At 36.5% G+C, this 13982-nt stretch overlaps 1 protein-coding gene and 1 long non-coding RNA gene across 5 annotated transcripts in view; one reads left to right on the top strand and one right to left on the bottom strand.

Moving 5' to 3' along the window:
- Nucleotides 1-13982, top strand: part of ssbp2b (single stranded DNA binding protein 2b) — a 79859-nt gene that overhangs the window by 31937 nt on the left and 33940 nt on the right. Inside the window, exon 1 of one of the 4 annotated variants that reach the window (XM_082157026.1) lies at nucleotides 11653-12282. The exons of the other annotated variants lie outside the window; for them this stretch is intronic. The gene's annotated coding sequence lies outside the window, so the exon portion shown is untranslated. Of the gene's footprint in view, nucleotides 1-11652; nucleotides 12283-13982 lie in introns of those variants that run through there. 4 annotated transcript variants of the gene reach the window in all.
- LOC309488705 overlaps nucleotides 6497-13982 on the bottom strand; it is a 169050-nt gene continuing 161564 nt past the window's right edge. The window contains exon 2 of the long non-coding RNA XR_014202240.1: nucleotides 6497-6709. This is a non-coding gene — a long non-coding RNA (uncharacterized lncRNA). The remainder of the gene's footprint in view (nucleotides 6710-13982) is intronic.

Raw genomic sequence — 13982 nt, 5'->3', positions numbered from 1 at the left:
TCACTACCCAACAAATAACTGCGCTTGTTCATTTGCATTGCAGATTAAAAAGCACTTGGTTAACAGAAAAGACATCGTTATTTTCCAACATCCTACAAATTTTTTTTTTATGTTCTTTGTACTGAATTTATCTGTCCACCTAAAACACATTTTGGGTGATGAGGATGAAAGAGGAGGGGAGGAGATGCTGGATGACTGGATTTTGTTTGAATAAGGAATTAATGTATATATAGCTGTGACGTAGTTAAGCTGGTTCATATCTTTTCTCTTTTTTTTTGGCTAGTAGAAGCTCTGAATGGCCTGTAACTTAAAAATTAAGTAGCCAAATTGATGCCGGTGAGTGAAAAAGTTCATTTCAAACCCTGAGATCATATATTATATAAAAATAACAGTTTTGTGTATAAAGGAAAAATGTCATCATTTACAGATTGTAAATCAGTATAATTCTCAGATGCATTTTCTCTTTACAATTGATATTAAAAACGTTCATATTTATACAGCAGAAATGGTATGAATGGCATGGAAGAATGCTATTTTGAACATGACATGTTTTGCTTTCTCATTCTGGGTCTTCTGCTTTTTGGCCCTCGGATGGCTTCCTCCATAGCTGAGGTCTTTGACCCGGCCTCGCATCGGTTCATTTTCAGCATAATGACTTCTCTGTCGGTGGTCACGTTAATGGAGTTACTATAAAACCATACACTGACATGGCGGCCGAGTCTGTTCTCCCTCATTACACCGTGTCACTGTGTTCGTTTGGGCTGTCGGGGAGTTCTAATGCACTCCGAGGGTCCTGCGAGTGGTGTTGAATGCCATGCTAATTGATCCTCAGGAAGATATAAGAGTTTAATGCGATCTGCTCAAGACTAATGTCCCATAAGGACGCTGACGCTGGTTTCCTCTTCGCGATAAGAGCCAAGTGTGTGGTTGTCATATCCAGGCACAGGCCCTTGGATGCTCCTGATACTGCTGTTGCTCGGGGATGTGCGTCACGCGAGCTAGCAGAAGATATGTCAAGGCGAACCCAGAGAGCAAAGGAGCCTGGACGTCCCCAGTTTCATTCATTATTAGCACATTAATATAACCTTTATTCATCCTGGTATCCATTCTCATGGTCACTTCATGATAGTAAAGTCGATTGGGATATGTAATATGATCTTGCTAATGCTTAAATTGGAAACGGTTTTACTTCTTATCCCAACAAAATGTGATCTTTGGAAACCTAATTTGGTTTTCCATTGATTGACCACAATCATATAAACGGTAGGGAACTCATTTCTTAAGTGACGGTGGATCATCTGAAATATGTGTTTATGTCATGACGGCCTCTAAAAGCTTTCTGGTGGCATTGCTTAACATCATGTTGCAGTCGTACAGATAACTGACCTCTATTGTAGGTTGAATGTATTATTGTATATAGAGACCGTTTCAGTTACATTCTTTTTTCTAGGGCTGAGAAAAGTAGCACTATTTGTAGCATTAGTCACGATTATTCACAGAAATCTTATTTTATTTTATGTAATTTCATTTTATTGATAGCCTTATGTTGTAGTATCAGAATTGTGAAAAAATTCAGAATTTAAGAATTGACGACTTTTCAATTCATGAGTTGGAATTTGAATCGAATTGTCCGCACCACACAGGAAGTTGAATTGGACGTAAATGAAGTGGAAATTACAATCCTGAGAAATTCAACAGAAAATTGCATTCTGGGAAACTAATTGTTCTTCCACCCTGTTATATTCCATAAATGTGTTGAATGTATATATATATATGAAGCATTTACTATTTTTAAATTAAACACATTTTTGTGACATTTTGAAACTTAAAACTTTAAGTCTTTAATAATTCTTAAAAAGTCTTTAATAATTAAATCTTAAAAAATACAATTCTACAAATTTTTTTTTATTCTACTTCCTTAAATTCAGTTTGCATCCTGTTTGCTACATCAGTTAAAATTAAATTAAAAATTCAAGAACTGAAATGAAACTGGTCTCAAATCAATTATAAATGGCACACAATCTTGATAAACAAATATGATTCAACCAAACGCTGTGCTACAAATAATCATCTTTTAAATCATGATTTACCACTTCATCACTTTAACCAACTGGGATTTGCATCGGTCTTCTTTGTCCAGACGCTGTATAACCAGTGCCTGATGGGTGTTTGAGCTGTGGCCTAACAGTTCAGGGCACATTGAGCTTTGGTGCTCATGTGGGAAATCCTCACTATGGTTTCCTATGCTTTTCTGTCCTCATTTTTCTGTTCTGTTGATTCAAAAGTGTCAGGAGTGTGAAAGCAATGGGGATTTGATGCCCGTCACATGCAGACTGTCTGGATTTGCACCAATGGAGTATGTGTTAAACCTCTTACAATCTGCTTTTGAAGTCTGAATGTAAATCATATATGGTTTGGTTCGGCATGATCAGTCAGTTTTCTCAGTCTGTTTTCCACATCCTTTTGAGTTTAAAGATTCTGGGAGGTTCCTTCCCATCTTAAACAGCTGGCTGCTCAAACCACAGCTTTCAAAAGACCCCCACAATAAAGTCAACTTCTGCACAGATCAAAGTCGATGTGCAGTCTCTTTGCCCCAAGCATCCTCATCTGGGTTTTTTTCTTTTCTCCACGGATTAAAGTCTGGCAGGGAGATCGGGCCTCCACAGTATTCATGGCTTTGTCGTGGGCTTTGGGAAAGGGACAGACGAGTCTTTGGGATAAGCTTCATCGTTTTCTCTTTCCGCACCTCCGATCGAGGGCTTCTTGAGGGGGCCGGAAGAAGGCTGTGTGGCGTGGTTGTTTCCCCAGCACTGGGCTCTCGGTCTCTGGGTTTGGCTGTGGTGAGCGGCCCTGTTCTCTGGTGCAGCACTAAGCTCACAAGCCTGCGCTAGCCAGCACTCAGCTTCCTAATAAGCAGGAGAATTGCAGATTGAATTGCTCCCAGTTTCCTGTTGGGCTCATGTTGCCGTGATTTTAACTGGATTAAGACGCAAAAAAACCCCGGCCTGTTCCGAGACACGCGTTTCGGACACATTTGCTTTGAGTGCACGGCCACCCTTGTAATACGATTTCCGAATGGCCTGACTTTCTTTTGATTGTTGTTAAAATGCTTTCTACATTACAAGTGTTCTTCCTCTCTTGGCATTATGCATCAGATGCGATTGTCACACACGATCCCAGATATGCATTTAGTCTTTATGTCTGATTGCACACTTTGAAATTCAGGATATACGCAGCTTTATGAAAAAGGGTGATTTTCTAAATGGCTTAAATGTGACTGAGCCATAAGCACTTGTATTTAAGGATGTACAGATACTTCGGTGCAAGTCAATATTACAATAAATAAGTTCTTACCGTTTTCTAGTATTGGTAGAATTTTTGTAAAAAATCCGAAATTGAAAGAAGTATTTATTTATCCGTCCATCCGTCGCGTAGGAATACCTGGAAATTAGTAACTTTAGTCAGTTGTTTTTTCTTGTTCTTGTTTCTTCCTTTGTTTAATTATTATTTTACCAGTCTTGAATAATTTCTTGACCATATTGTTTACTTAACTGAGAGATACTTGGAAGACTACATGCCAAAATTTAATTTAAAGGATTAGTTCACCCAAAAATGAAAATTCTGTCAGTAATTACAATATTTCTATCAATATTTAACTAAAATAATAATATAAATAGCTATATATTAATATTATTTATAATAATATTATAACAAAAATAAAAAATTACAATAAAAAATTATAATTAAAAACATGTATGTTTTATATATTAATGTTAGCTACAGTATGATCATTAATACATATGACTTTTTATTAAAATATATATATTATAATATTTTCATATTTTGAACTTTTAATATTTTTAATATTTATTTTTAGCTTTAATTTATTATTACTTTAGTTTTAGTAATTGTAATAATTTGTTAAACTTATTGTTAAACTTATTTTATTTCAGATAGTTGCGAAAGGCAATACCTCTGTGTTTAAGATTTTTATATATTTAATATATTTAATTTGATTTCAGATTCATTTCAGTTAACAAAAACTATTTTTAGTAGTTTTTTAGTAAACAATAACCCTGGTTTGAATGCATATTAGATTTTGTAGGTAGTATCCTACTTTGTATATAGAATTGTAGCCAAACTTGTATTTGAAACATTTAAAATGAATGATTTTGAAATTTGAAGGGTTTCAGGTTGTTACTGTAATGTTTTCTGGGCAGAAGAAGCTCTGAAACTTTTGCTGCAGTGTTTGAATGAGGCATGTCAGTTGGCGGTACGAGGTATTTGAGGTTTGGCTGCCTCTGCCTGTGTAAATGATGAATGAGCAGCGAGTCGGGGAGCTGAGGAAGAGGAGGCAGGCGGCCACTCACTGCCTGACAAGCTCCTTCATAATGCAGGATAGGGATGCCGAATGGGATTTGGGAAATGCAGGTGGTCTTTTCTTCTCTCTCTAAATTTTTTTTCTTTCAGCGATGAAGAAGATTTATTTTTAATGTTTCGGGAGCAAGAGCTCGCCCAGAAATGGAGAATTAAATATATAAAATATATAAAATAAAATCCCCCACTTCAGTGAAATCTTCTCCGGCTACACTAACGTGAGCTGAAGTGGAATAGAGAGATGAGAAGCCGATAGATGGGAGTTCATAATTTTGCATATGCTTTGAATAAATTTGCATCCAATAACACCATTGGCTCATCTAAAGCTCGCTTTCCATAAGTGAATACTTTCAATTTGATATAGTCCTTAAAGTCAAAAGGCAGATTGATGATATGTGTTTTGACTTGACCTCACCTTAGTAAAGTTATTCTGTACTGGTTAGTAGTGTTTGCAAAGGCAAGAGTCACTATTACTTATATTTAGGGTTAGAGATTTGAACTCTTCTTCAGACACCATTTACTTTTAAAATCTAGTTTTATTATTATTAAGCATATTAAGTATTTATTCTACATATTCATAGCCTTTGGCTATTCGTTCAGTGACGGTGTGTGATTCAAGGCATCTTTTGTGTGTCGCCCCCAAAACATCTCCAGGAGGCCCTGCTGAATTAATTAGGCATCCAATTAGTGAGATTCTGCATATTAATCAAAGCAGGATATGACACTGAACAGATTTCCATTGATGAGTGTTATGATTGTGACATTAATGATCATAATGACATCAGAACGTTGAGTTGTAGGAGTCATCGCATGACGCACAGGCACAAAAATGCCTGAAAACAAATCCACAACTGCTGTCTTAATGACATGCATTTACTTCTGTATCAGTGATGGCACAAGCTTTAGTCAAAGGATTAAATCGAGTGTTTATTGTTGGACTTTGTGTTCGTGTTTATGGTGCATTGTGCTTTTGCGTTAACGTCAAATTGCATTGCGTTGATTTATACTCACTTGTTTCTACTATGCACTGTTGTTGCTAGCATGTACAGTCTAGTTTGTGTGTATGCAAGTTGTAAAATGAACTGTTTGCAATTCCTGCCAATAGAGAAATTATACCGGCCATCAATTTTTTTTTTTTTTTTTTTTTTTGCATATCATGAAAATAATGTTGAAAATGAAATACAGGAAAAAGAATTTAAGTTTGGTTTTGTTGTAGGAATATTCTACATATGTGGCAGTTCTTGAGGAAAAAAATAGGCAGTCTAGATGAATTTATGATAAATAATTTTTTTTTTTTTTTTTTTTTTTTTTTTACAAATGTGCATGTGACAAGTTTCATGTCTGACCTGTCATGGTCTCTTCAGCATGTTAGGAACGCACATCATCCGCCGTAATCCAGGGAATTAGCTGACAAATTGTGTTTACACACCTTTATATATAACCATGTGAGTGTGTGTGTGTGTGTGTGTGTGTGTGTGTGTGTGTGTGTGTGTGTGTTTGTGTGTGTTACACACAGTACTATGTGTCTATTGTCGGATTTGCTTGTTTGGGTTTGTTTATATTTTTATGCACTCACATTGTGTAAATGTCACCTTTGCCTGTGTCCGGCCTCTCTCTCCACCACGGCAGGGTTATTCCGGAGTCTGTCAGAGACACCTCGGATCAACAGAGCCTCGTGGGAGGGATTGGGACACAGAGACGTGGATGTAATGATTTTGCATTTCTGAGGCCATGTTCTCTTTGATAGATCAGTCTGTTAGAAACTTAGGCCAGTGACACAGCGATTTCTTGTCCTCCTCTCAAACATCCCCAAAGAGCAAAAAAATAATAAAAACAATAATTCTTAAGAAACGTCCCGTTCTTCCTGATTACCAATGTTTTTTTCCCCCATGCATATATTCTTATTTATTAAGAATAACACAGATCATTTGCAAGCTGACATAAATCAGACGTAATCTTTATATTAAATCTTTGTTGCATTGCATTTTAGGTGGTTACAATGCCATTGCTATACTGTTGCAAAGATGTTTTAGGTGTTTTTTGTGCATTTCTTTGGCTGTTCCGATTGGTTGCTGGGGGTTATGAGCAATAGTAATGGCGAGGCATCACTGATAAACTCTTAAAGGGGTGATTGATTATGATATCACTTTTTTAACTTTAGTCAGTGTGTAATGTTGGTTTTTGAGCATAAACAACATCTGCAAAGTTACAATGCTCAAAGTTCAAAGCAAAGGGAGATATTTGCTTTTAAAGAAATTGCTTTTTAAGGACTACAACAAACGGCTGGTAGGGACTACACGACATTCCTCCCGGGTTAGTGACATCACCAACCCTAAAATTTACATAAACCTGCCCCCGGAACACGATTTATAGATCATCAAGACAGAATATGCTAATCAATGACTAGAAGATAACTCCACATAAGCTACATAAATTCATCAACTAACCATTCAGAAACGTCCTGTTGCATTCTACATGTTGTCACTTCTTCTTGAGTCTCTCCATCATTGTCTGAATCCGGTTTGAACATAAAAGGCTAAAGGTTTTCGAAATTTTCAGTGCATGTCTGTGTTGAGTGCAAGCTGTTGAAGCTCCGCCCCCTGTGCCGGGAGCAGCAGCTCATTTGCATTTAAAGGAACAGACACAAAACAGTGCGTTTTTGCTCACCCTCAAAAAATGACAATTTTAACATGCTATATAAAAATATCTGTGGGGTATTTTGAGCTAAAACTTCACATACACACTCTGGGGACATCAAATACTTATTTTACATCTTGTGAAAAGGGCATTATACCACCCCTTTAAGTAACTTTCGCATTAATTGTAAAATTGCCGTGGCTTGCCGAAGTTCGTCTTTCTGGCAGTCGTAGGGATGCTGTGCTCAGTGGTTAAGATTAGTGCTGCCGGCAGGTGCTGTAGTTTGTGTACGCATTAAAAACAGCCCTTTTTCCATCTGCACCCATTTACTTCTAATCTACAATCTAAGTAATCTGGCATTCTGTCACAGATACAATTCCAGTCTATTCCAGTCAATACTCCATTCCTGCATCATGTGCCCTGGAAATGAGCTGTTCGCTGTCTAGACTTTCAGTAACACAATTGCTGCTCTGTTTTTCCGGCTATATACTGTAAAAATAAACTATTACAATCAGTTCATCTTACTTTTTAGTATGCTGTTTAATGGTTTGGTCAGACCTAATTTAGAAAAATAATAATAATGTACCATTGGAAGAAAAAAACTCAAATGAGATCTCCTTCATGTAACATATTAATTGCTTCTCCATGACTGCTGGGAGATTTAGGGTGTGTTCACACTTGGCATGTTTGGTTCGATTAAAACGAGCCCTGGTGAGATCGCTCTGTTAGTGCGGTTCATTTCAATAAGTGTGAACGCCATCCCTATGCCTTTAGGATTTGGTGTTAAAATGCTAATGTGAACGCTAAGCGGACCAGGACTAAATGTCTTCTTTTTTTGTCTGGACCAAATGAACCAAGCGAACCGAACTACAAGCATAAACACACCCTTAAATGAAGAGCAAATTCAAAATTTATTTTGAGCAAATGTATATTATTTTATTTTTTATTTCATTTGATTTTGTAGCTTCACAGATTTTTATCCTGAGAAATATGACATTAATAATAATTTATTATTTTCTTTTTTATATTAATATCTCATTTAATTTTGTAGCTTCACAGATTTTTATCCTGAGAAAAATGTGACATTACTAATAATACACATCATTTTTTTAATTATTATTTCTATTTTATTTTTGCCCTTACAATTACTATTCTTGGCTGAGAGTTTTCCCAAGAAATTCTTCCGGTAGTCAAAGATCTCAATATAAAGTTCGACATTTCTCATCAAAATCTTCTGTGCAATCTACATTAATTTTATAGCTCCTAATTCATACAGTATGTGAACAGTTGTTTCATTTGTGATTATCTTTATTACTTCTAAGCTTAGGAGAAACGAATTTTAGACATAAAAGAAACATGATAAATATATTAGGTCTCCTGAGCAATGAAAGAGCAATCCCTGAGCTTTTCTCTGGGTGCTGCTTTTTCACACACACACACACACACACACACACACACATGTATAAACTGAGAACGAGGAGGCATATCTAAGAGTTAATGATATTTACTGGAGCAGTTTAACAGGCCGGCAGCAGTAAGACAGGCCAGCAGCCTTGAGCGACATCCAGACCTCTGATGAACTGATAAAACACTGGAGTGCACATTCACGCTGGCGCCGAAGAAGACACAGCCTTGCCATGCAGACGTGGCCAGACCCACAAGCCACAACAGCACCATGAGCTCATGCTGCGGAGAACGGGACAGGCCCGTTTGCTGACTAACAGCACCAGAGATGAACTGGAGAAAAGTGTGGGGGAACCAGGGTTATGGGGTATCTCTGCAGGACTGGATAACTCTCATCTTGTGTCAGGCTGGTTTTTTTTATAGAACAGTTCACTGAGGTCAACGTGAGTTTAATCATATTGGAGGGGTGTGTATCATTTTCCGTTGAGCCAAATACGACCCCACCCGAAGAAACCACCCTGCCGTCACCCCACATGGCCTCTGTTGCAGTCGCTGCCAGAGGTCACACCCTTCAGTTACACCCTTAAATGTCACATTTATCTCAGATGTTTCTCTTTACATTTCTTAGGAAAGACACAAGTACACCAATGATAAAATCATTGATGTATAGTAAAGGTGCAGTCAGATGTCAAAGTGCAGATTTACACAGAAGCCCGTTGTGAAATTCGCATTACAACATTAAACGTGACCGAGTGCATAGCTCAGATTTATTTGTTCTAAATGAGAAATATTGAGGAAAATCTGAGCACATTATATGAGACATTATTGAGACATCTGTTGAAACTAGCATGTCTTGTCTAATAAAGACATCTAATTTGTGATTTTTATTTCCTACGTTGATTTGTCAGAGTTCAACCTTTACCAACCTCCTTCCGACCACAAAGTGATTGTGATGAAAGCCAAGACAAGCAGCTGGTGTTGTCAGCAACCACATGACGGCTTTGTTGTGGTCACGCGTGTGTGATAGTATGTCAACATGTACGTTCAGCCTGGCAGACGATACTGTAATACTTCGGTGTAATTGCTGTAGTCAGATGGAGGAGTTTCGACACAGTGTGGTTTATTCCAGGCGAGCGCTTGGATCTCATTCCTCGCGTAGCGTTGGTGGACCTCCAGGGAGGTGCAGTGCGCTGGAGCCGTTTCCTAGGCAACCCTTTTTTTTTTTTTTCATCTGGGCTTTGAAATGAGGACCTGATGTGATTGTTAGCAGCTTGGGCTTGTGCCATTAAGTATGCAGCTCTATCTTAGCCTTCACTTCCCTGAAACTCCATGACATCACCGATTCCCACGACTGGCGTATCATCTGATGGACACACATTAGCGCTCCGTCAATAGAAAATATGCTTACGTAAGCGGTTTGGTTATTCATAATACATTTATTCCGTTTTGTTGGGAAGCCAAGTATATAGTACACAATGTTTTGATACTACTGCCTTGGCTTTTGGAAATTATGCTTTTAATGGCACTTGTAATCATTTTTATTGTAGTTTGTTTTTGAGTGAAGTACATAATTATGTTCTGCCTTCTCGCATCAGCCACAAGCAAGCATCACTTTTACTATTGCTCCTGGCGGACGATAAACTGGACAAAGTCTACAGGCTGGACCCAAGTCATATCTAAGGTCCAGAACACCCTAGCAACCATTTAACAACATGCCAAAAAAACATTCAAAACACCTTAGGTGAGTTTTTCATGAGCAAACACCTCTCATGTTTGCTTCAGAAAATGGGGGAAAATACAACATTGACAATACAAATGTTATTCTTGAAGCTGTTTATCTGAAAATGGCAGCATGTGTGTCTCCAGTACAGGAAGTGTGTATACTTAGCCCAGACATTGACCTCTTGTTTTCTGTCTCTTAAACGTTTCCTTGTTGTGTTTGGATAGTTGATAGCAACTTGGCTTACTGTTGTTTTTACTGTTGTTTTTTTCTATTGACATGCAATAAAACAGTGGGTGGTATTTATTGCATGTGTGTATTCTGTGCTGGGGCCATATCTTACTACATATTTCTTTTTGTAGCATTTTTAGCAAGTTTTGGTTTTTATATAATCATGTTCAACCTTCTCTCTGACCCTTAGAAATATACAGGCTGTTTTTGCTTCTGTACCATTTAATGGTCTCTGTTATGAATGGTTGACCTCTTCAGATAAATGATTAACAACGCCCCCACTAAAGCTGATGAATACGGTATGTGTGTTATCAGGGGTTTAACTGTAAGGGGGGTTTTTTTCGACTGATTTTTACTTGCCTTACCAACATTTTCACTCTCCCTAACTCAAAAAGTTATGAATGTGAAATTATTTTGAATTACATTTAAGTAAATGTTGCATTTCTAATTTTATGTGTATTTATTATTTAATATTTATTTATAATTAAAATTATTTAAAGAATTAAAAATTAATTTTAAAATCAAAAAATTAATTGGTCTTGGATGAATGTGACGAGAAATTTTTGGATTCATTTTGAGATATTGAGGAAAATCTGAGCACAGAATGAAATATTAAGACTGATCTGTTGAAACTTTAAAGGGATATTTCACCCAAAAATGTTCTTACTACTTCCATAGTAGGAAACAAAATAAATATGGAATGGAAGTCAATGTTCTTCAAAATATCTTCTTTTGTGTTCAACAGAGGAAAGAAACTCATACAAGGTTCGAGGCCGAGTAAATGATGACAGAATTTTCATTTTGGGGTACCTTTAAATTATTTTTGACAAATACATCAATTGTAAATGTTAAATATAAAATAAATAAATAAATGAAAATCAATATGTATAAATAAATTAAAAATATTTGCATAACTATATAAAACATTTTTATATATTTTTCACAGTTTTTTTCATCAAATGTACAGTTTTCTTTACAAAGACAATTTGCAACAATAATTTGCTCTCAATGACAATAACACAGTTTTAATAATTATAAAAGAACTCTGGAACTTCTGGAATATGATGACATTCATGGCAAAATATTGCTATTTACAACCCATTCTTACTGATGCTACCAAAACCATTACAAGTCATTTGAATTTTGACAAAACGTCAGCCATTCAAGATTATTTTACCTTGCTGACAAGTTTAAAAAGTAGACAAGCAGAATTCACAACCAAACGTCACAACAAAAAAAAACTGTTTAGCTTTGCAAGGCAAAAAAATTAAAATAAAAGATATAGTGCAAGTGACATTGTTGAGCCTGCATGCACATATTGATGTTCTACGTATGTGTTGTGAATGATAGTGTCAAACTAGTAGGAAATCATTATTTTAATTTTTTTTTGCCATTTTGTTTTCCTCATTTCTCTCTTAATGTTTAATATGAGCTCAGGTGAACTTTAAACATGCAGTTTAATTAATCACAGAGCAGAAACAATATCAACACAGAACGGCAGAAGGAGATCTCCCGGTCTTTATTCCAATCTGAGCCGTTAATCGTCACTGCAAAGGCTTCGCGGAGCGATGACAAATGTGTGTCGAGCGCTTCTGCCAAAACAAAGACGGAACAGACTTCAGATGAGCAGCATTGTCGGCATCTAATTCCCAGGAGAAATTTCCTGTCCAAATGTTTGTCCACTTGCAGGGCTGGCAGTGCCAGAGCGGGATCATCATTACCGTTCCCTGCAGTGGATTTGTCTCCTGGGGAGTTGCGGTGGAGTAACTATTAGCCCCTCTATCCCATCCCCAGACCCCATGCTGGTGACCCAGACTGTATACTATCCCATTTAAGAGGCTTGATTTGAGGATTTACAACTGGATTTCCAAATCTCCAAATGTCCTGAACTGACCCCAGGTGCACCATGGGAGGTATTTCTGTTCTTCCTCCATGTTAGTCACTTCTACAAGCAATTTCAGTTGCTAATATATTGTGGTTTGCCGTTTTATGCTGTAACAGATGGATGTTCATGGCAGGCTGCGTCCAATGTTCCCAAACTACTAAATGGGAACAGTAATGAGAGGGAAAGTGTTCTTAATTAATTACTTTATATCCAAATTTGTAGGCTGGATTTGCTTGAAGCGCTGCTCTCTGACAGTCGCCATAGATTTGACGTTTATGTTATTTTGCTTCGCAGACACTAGTATAGTTTACACAAAACATAGCTTGCCCTGCCAGCTTTATAGAGCGACTCGTTAAATATAGTGATGCTACTGACTTGGGATAGTTCACCGAAAAAGGAAAATTGTGTCATCATTCACTCACCCTCAAGTTGCTCCACAACTATATGAGTTTCTTTCTTCTGCTGAACACAAAAGAAGATATTTTGAAGAATGTCGGTAACCAAACAGTTTTTGGGCCCCATTGACTTCCATTGTATTTTTTCCGATTTAACCTCATTCTCTTTTTCTCAAGTGTTTTTTAACATACCCAACCGTCATACTCTGGGACTGATAATGATATTATGCATCAAAGCAATGCTGTAAATTCACGAATGTTAAAACCCATTAGCTTTTTTTAAGCTCAGACGGTGAATTTTTGCAGTTGTGGCTGTTTGTTTGAAATGCTGACAGCCTGTTTTGTACTATATATCAATGTTGGATAAAGCTTCATTAAACCAGCATACTGAATTGATCTGTTCTTGTAACACACCGTCCATAAGAAGCTTTTTTTTTATAGAAGACACTCTGTTTTACTGATCTATTGCTGCCTTCAAGTCCTCTTGGGAAGCTTATACGCGTGAGCTTGAGAGTCGTATTATACAGATTTGATGTGCTTTCTGTTGATCTTTGTTGCATTGTTGCATATTTCTAACTTTCCATTTCCCATCCCGACAAAGACTGGAAACATGTTTAATGGAAGTTACACTTTATGCATTTTTATCATCATTCTTATGCTGGCAATGTAGTTTTCTCATAGATTTGAATCTAGTGATGGCTAAACTAAGCTTTGCAAAGCTTTTGAGTCAGTTGTATCGTAAAATTGATTCGGTACGTGTTTTCACAGTGTGCATTGTGGCCATCTAGAGGTCAAAAAGATGCCATGAACGCAAGAAAGCGGACACACACACACACACACACACACACACACACACACACACACACACACACACACACACACACACACACACACACACACACACGCGTCTCTTGGATATAAAAGTGCATTTACTGCCTATACTTTACAAGATTGTTTAGTTCGGAGGTTTTTAAACTGGAGTCCATAAATAAGTTCAGAGAAAAATGCGTTAATGTAAAATAATCATAATAACAGTTAGAATTAGTGTTATTATTGTTAATATGAATATTTTTTATTTCCTCTTATTATTATTTATATTGATAATAAATAATAATAAGTGTTATTAGATTATTTAATAATACATTTACTTTAATTAAATACATTCTTAATATCATTATTGTTGTTGATAATATTACTATTTTATATTTTTATTTTTATTATTATTATTAATGAATTAATGATAATAATTGTTATTATTAGATTTTTATTCTTCAAATTAATTTTTTTTTTTCATAATAATTACATTATTATTAGTAGTTATACTATTATTTTT

The sequence above is a fragment of the Leuciscus leuciscus genome, assembly GCF_965113295.1.
Source record: "Leuciscus leuciscus genome assembly, chromosome: 24".
Classification (NCBI taxonomy): Eukaryota; Metazoa; Chordata; class Actinopteri; order Cypriniformes; family Leuciscidae; genus Leuciscus; species Leuciscus leuciscus.
The sequence above is the reverse complement of the archived record's forward strand: the minus strand, read 5'-3'. Positions and strand labels throughout refer to the sequence as shown.